The following is a 6,016-nucleotide window of genomic DNA, read 5'->3' on the forward strand; positions in this document are numbered from 1 at the left end:
GGAAGCTGGGGGCCCATGGTTAGGACAGGAGAGGCCACGAGGAGCAGACAAACGTTAAGGGTCAGCCTCTTACTGCCCTCAACTCTGGAAGGGAGGGGGACTCAAATTGGGGGGGTTGGGGGGGCAGACATCATCCTCATCATCCTAGAACTCTAGAATTCTAGAATCCTGGGAGGGCCCAGACTGGGTAACCCATTGCCCATCTCTGGCCTCCATTGTCCTGACTCCCCCTGTTCCCTGGAGCAGCCCTGTCCTTACTGCCCTTTGTCCCCATCAGAAAGGAAAAGAGCAGCATGGGCATCCAGGGAGGGCCCGTCCTCAGGAGGCTGCGCCCACCCTGTGGCTGGAGGTGACCAGTGCGGGGCTGAGTCCTGCGCTGGCCCTCCATGAGCACGCACGCATAGAGCATGCCGTGTGTCCTCACAAGACTAGCCTCAAGCGTCGCATCTGTAAGCCACTGTGCAGCAGGTGGCAGAGCCAGAGGTCAGCAAGCCCCTCTGACCCCAGAAGCCATGATTTGCCACCCCTTGGCACCACCCTGCTTCTCAGCATCTGGTGTGACCCATGCCCAGTGACTGCCCACCCGGAAATGAGGGGTGTTGTGGATGAGTACTTAAGGACACGCGAGGGGGGGCAGAGAATTTGATCTAGACTCTGACAGTTGGTAGGGGAAGGAAGGGCAGGCCTGGCGGAGGGGTGGGCCTGAACAGAGGTGTGATGGCTTCTGAGTCCAAGGCAAGTGTGGAAAACGATGGGGTGACGCGTGGCGGGGGTGGGAGTGGGAGAGGTCAGCCAGGCCCGCCGGGAAGGCCTTGAGTGCAAGCTGAGAAGTGAGTCTTCCTTGGAGGCCGACCGCTCGTTGAGGGCAGGTGCCTTGTTCGTGACGCTACCTCCGCACCGCTCAGAGCCGCACACACGGCAGGTGCTCCCCAAATCCCCGAGCAGGTCCCAGACAAGGGCTCCCCTTCCAGGGGGGCCCTGGGAAGCCCTGGGGTCTTGTCCAAAGAGCCCGTCAGCGCACTTCCAGGTACAAAGCATTTGATAATTCCTGTGCTGGCGACTCACCAGCGTGGGGGGCGGTGGGGGGAAGGCCGTGGGGTTGAGGGGGTTCTTCTTTCTCTCTCTCTCTCTCTCTCAGAATGCCTCTGCTCTTCTGCCAGGTCCAAAACAATCCCAGACACCTCTGGCACCGCCTGGAGCTTTCAGCACCCTGGGCAGGGAGGGGTGGTCTGGGGAGAGGGAGGCCCCTTGCTGTGAGGGCAGGCCCGAGCCCCCGGCCCACCTCGTCCCCCACACCCGCCAGTGGATGGGCCGGGGCGGCAGGACTTGAGTGTTTCTCCTGAACCCCGCTCCCAGCCCAGGGCAAACACAACTGCCCTGGTGTTGTGGGCCTGGCCTTTGGCGCTCCGGGCCGGGCGGCCAGCATCTGGAGCCAAGAACCACAGGCTCCGCTGGAGTCCAGCGGCCGGGGAAGCGCTCACCCACTGAGGTGATGTGGAATCTGCCCCGCCCCGCCTCGTCGGGTGTCAGAGTGATTTATGGGCAGATGCCGAGAGGGGAGGCTGGGGAAACACAAGCAGTCTCGGGGCACGGTGGTCCCCAGGCCTCCCCAGCCGCCACCGTGCCACAGACACAGGAGGAGGAGAAAGGACCTCAGGCCCGTGTGACCTCTGGCAGGTCCTCTCTCTCTCTCTGGGCCTCCATTGCCTTTCAAATGGGTCCGAAAACCAACTTCAGATGATGGAATTAATTGCCAGAAGGAGTGAGTGAGGAGCTGGACATTGATCGCCCCGCTCGGAGCCTGGCCCAGGGCACACGGTGGGTCTCCTTGCACCTCTGCCCCCAAGCCTGCTGCGGCGCCCCAGCTCCCCGTCTGCCCCTGCCCCACCTACCTTCACGTCTGCCTGCCCCCTCCCTCCCTCCAGCCCTCCCGCCCTGGGGGCCCTGTCTGCAACACTCCCCGCCCCCCCTCCACCGAGTCCACATGGCTTGTGCCCTCACCCCCACTTCTGTTGTCAGGCCTTCCGGACAACCTAAACAAAACAGACTCCTTCCTCTCCCCACAACTGCCCTTCCTGGCCCACAGTCCCCATCCTCTTCAGGCTGTTTTATTAACCTTGTCCTTAATATTTGCCACCACCTGATTAAAAAAGAAAAGAAATCCAAGTTTTGTTTATTGTCGTTCTCCCCAGCTAGAACATCAGTTTCAGGAAGGCGGAGATTTTTGTCTCTTGTTTACTGTGGAATCCCTGGGACAGTGCCTGGAACAAAGTAGATGCCCAGTAAATGTGGGCAGGTGGGAAGGAGGGAGGTAGGGAGGAAGTGGGGGGGGCAGTGGGACTCTGGGGAAGGGAAGGTGTGGCTTGGCGAAGCCAGGGAACAGCTGGGGGAATGGCACCGCGTTGGGCATTTGCCAGGTGGTAGAGGAAGGCACTGGAGTCTGGGGTCCAACCAAACGCCTGAGGACAGGCATGGACATGAAACATGAACATGGGAACGCAAGGAAGCCAGATGCTGGAGAAGAGGGGTGGGCGGGCTGGGAGGAGGCGTGGGGCAGGCAGAATTGAAAAGCAACAGTAATTTTCATAACAGTAACATATTTTTTTAAAGATTAGGGGTCGTTTAAAAGAAAGGATGCCATAGAGGTCTGAACTAAAACCCTGTAGACAGAGTAGGAAGTACACTTACTTGTCAGCCACGTCGTAATTTGTACAACGGCTGTGATTAAAGTGAAGCTTAGCTCCAAACTTCCCGTTAACTACAGCAGCACAGAGACGGGAAGACACTGGCCAAAGTCGCCCAGCTGGTAAGGGACGAAACTAGGAACCATCCAGACTTCGGAGGCTAAGCTTGGGGAGGGGTAACCAGGGTGGGCCCCCAGGACTGAGGGTGGGAGTTAGGAGCCAAGAGCGTGGGGTGACGGGCAGCAGTCTGGAGCGGGGAGAAGGGCACCTGTGTAGGAGGCTTCCAGGGGACAGCATCCCGCTCCGGGGCAGTGGCCGCCGTTGCTAGGGGCCTCGCCCCAGGAACCCCAGGCAGGGAAGCCTCAAGCATGGGTGGAGCAGGAGCCCCCAGACCCGCCGGCTCGTAACAGGGAGGCAGAACCTTTTCCTAGACAGAGCAGGACCGACCTGCTCTGTGCCCAGCGTGCTGGCATGGAGCGGACGGAAGGAAAGGTGTGCTGGGGAGAAAACTGATGTGTGCGGAGCCCCTGCGGAGCGCCGGGCTGTGTAGAAGGACAGCAAACAGGAGCAGAGAGGTGGGCGAACTTGGCCAGTACTAAGGATTCCCACCAGGTCGGCCTGGCCCTAGTGAGCTCAGAGAGGCTTTCGGGGAGCTGGTTCCCCCAGCTGGGGGGAGGGGAAAGCTCGCGTCCTCCCAGTCAGCCCGTGAGGGGTGACCTGAGCCCTCAGTGGATTCAGCTGGCAGCCAGGGCCTATTTGCCCAAGCCTCACTTTCCCGTTCTGTAAAATGGGAGAGGTGGTGGGGGAGGGGCAGGTCAGCAACACCCTGACTGTGCAGGGACCCAGGCGGGGGCTGGGGTCACCGTTCCCGTGGCTTCAGGGGCAAAAAGTGGGGGAAACTGGGGCCCCCGGAAGGAGGGGCACTGCAACTTTGACCCAAGGGCCACTGATCTCAAGGGGCTGCCTCGGCTCCATTTCCGCTGACGTGGGGAAACAGAGACCCCGGGGCAGGGACCTACCTATTCAGGGCCTACGGTGAGGCAGGAGCGGTGGGGGCAGCCCAGGGCCTGGTCCCCAGAGATGAGCTAAGCAGCCAGGCTCAGTTTAGAAGATGCAGCCCCTGATCCCTGATACGGCCAAACCTCCTGTTGCTCTTCTTGTCATCTCAGTGTTCATGGAGGCCTCCCCTGGGCCCAAGTATTGACATAGACCAGTTGAGGGAGGTGGATGTCCCCAGAAGCAGGACCACACAGGGTGACAAGGCCTGTCCCTGAGAGAGCCCAGAGGCTCTGGGTACCATTTGGAGCCCTCTCTGCCTAGAGGAGTCAGGCAGGGCTTCCCAGAGACAGAGGGTGTCGCAGGATCAAAGAAGTTTCCAGGCCGCCTAGGGACAGGCAGTAGAGATGGCCTGGACTTGGCTGGGAGATGTGGAAGGAGATGGCCTGTGGGAGGCTGTGGGGCTGCGGGAGGCGGTGGGAAGGAGCAGAGGGAGTGTGCGTGTGTGGGTGTGGAGAGGAGCAGGCTGGGAGGGGGGCTCTGGCAGGGTCAGAGGCGCAATCAGAGGGGCCCTCAGATGTATCCTGCAGGCCTTGGGGAGCACAGGAGTGTGACGCAGGAGAGTGTTGAGTCCGGGTGTGCCCTAGAGCCGTGGTTCTCGATCTCTAGCATCAGAGCCACCCCTGGGAGGGCTGGTTAAAATAGCCATTGCCGGCCCCACCCCCAGAGCTTGTGATTTTGTAGAGCTGGGGTGGGGCCTGCACTTTTGCCTCTCTTTTTTTTTTTTTTAAGATTTTTTATTTGACACAGAGAGAGAGACAGCGAGAGAGGGAACACAAGCAGGGGGAGTGGGAGAGGGAGAAGCAGGCTTCCCGCCGAGCAGGGAGCCCGATGCGGGGCTCGATCCCAGGACCCTGGAATCATGACCCGAGCTGAAGGCAGAAGCTCAACGACTGAGCCACCCAAGCGCCCCGCACTTTTGCATTTCTAACACCTGGGGTAGGGAAGGGCTGGGCTTTCCATCTTGGAGACAGGAACCCAGAGGGTCTCAAGACTGGGGGGTGAGGAAAGGGAAGTCTGAGGCCTCAGAGGACCCGCAGGAACCCGGATCTGGCAAGCATCTGGCTGGAGAGGAAAAGGGGAGGCCCCTGGGGCACCACGGGTCCCTGCCCTGACTGGGCAGTAGGCCTGCGGCGTAGGCCCGGCTCTCCAGAGACCTAGCTCTGCAGCCTAGGCTCCGGCCTCCAGGAAGCCCCAGGTCCAGACCCAGGAATGCCGTAAGACGGGGCCCTGAGCTTAGCCCCCCAAGGCTCTCTGTCACCCTGGTCGACTCACACTCCTCAGAGCCCAGGAGTGCCATCTAAAATGGGATCGTAGTTGCTGCCTTCCAGAGCTGTTGTGGGTACTGTGGGGTAGGAAACCTTGTGCACGCTGCACACCCATGTGCATGGGCGAGTTGCTGTTACTGCCACTACTCCAGGGACGGGAGACTTAGCGAGAAAATATGGTGCCTTCACCCAGAGCAATAGTGAATGGCATTGCAGGCACCATAATAAATTTGTGCAAAAAAATATTTGTGATGAGAGCCCTAGGACATGCAAGGTGGGGGGTGGATAGGGGCTCACAGCCCTCTGTGATGTAGTTCCTGGCGTGGGGCCTGGGGAAGGGCTACTGAGAGCCGGGATCTGAGCCCTGCTCCCTTCCGCACAGACTAAATATTTGGGCTTCCCCTTCCCGGGCCTGGCGGCCTGGCGGGACCCAGGACCCCTTGTGGTGTGGTCACTCTGGCCTCTGGGGCTGTGGAGGGGGAGGGCCCTGCCTCAGGGGCGAGGCAGGCGGGTGGTGGAGATTGATCACAGACGGCCCTGCTTGGACCAGCCAGCCTCTCAAAGGACAGAGCACCACCAGCGGAGAATCTGCCTCTGACACAGTGAGACCTGGGGCAGACCTGCCATTCCGGGCCTCTGTTTCCCCATCTGTGGAGTGGGAGAGGGGCAGGAGGGCTGAACAGGCTGATGACCTCCAAGGCCCCTTCTGGCTTCCTGGTGATGGCAGCCTCTCTGAACCTCCCCCAAGGCACCTGTCAGAGTCGGCCCTCTGTGAGCCCTGCGTAGGGCACCTGCAAAACAGGACAATCCCTTCTGAGCAGGGAGGTAGGCGGATGCAGTGACAACACAGATGGACCTTTACCAAAGATGGAAGGCCTTGGAAGAACTCTGTTTACCGGATTGGCATTTTGCCGGGGAGGGCCCGGCTTATGTGAAAGCACCTCCAAATGCCACTCATATTCTCCCTCCTCCCCCAAATAAGGAAGAGCACCTGTCCAGCATCGTGGC

The sequence above is a fragment of the Leptonychotes weddellii genome, chromosome 11 (genome assembly GCF_054177405.1).
Source record: "Leptonychotes weddellii isolate Sample4059 chromosome 11, ASM5417740v2, whole genome shotgun sequence".
Taxonomy (NCBI): Eukaryota; Metazoa; Chordata; class Mammalia; order Carnivora; family Phocidae; genus Leptonychotes; species Leptonychotes weddellii.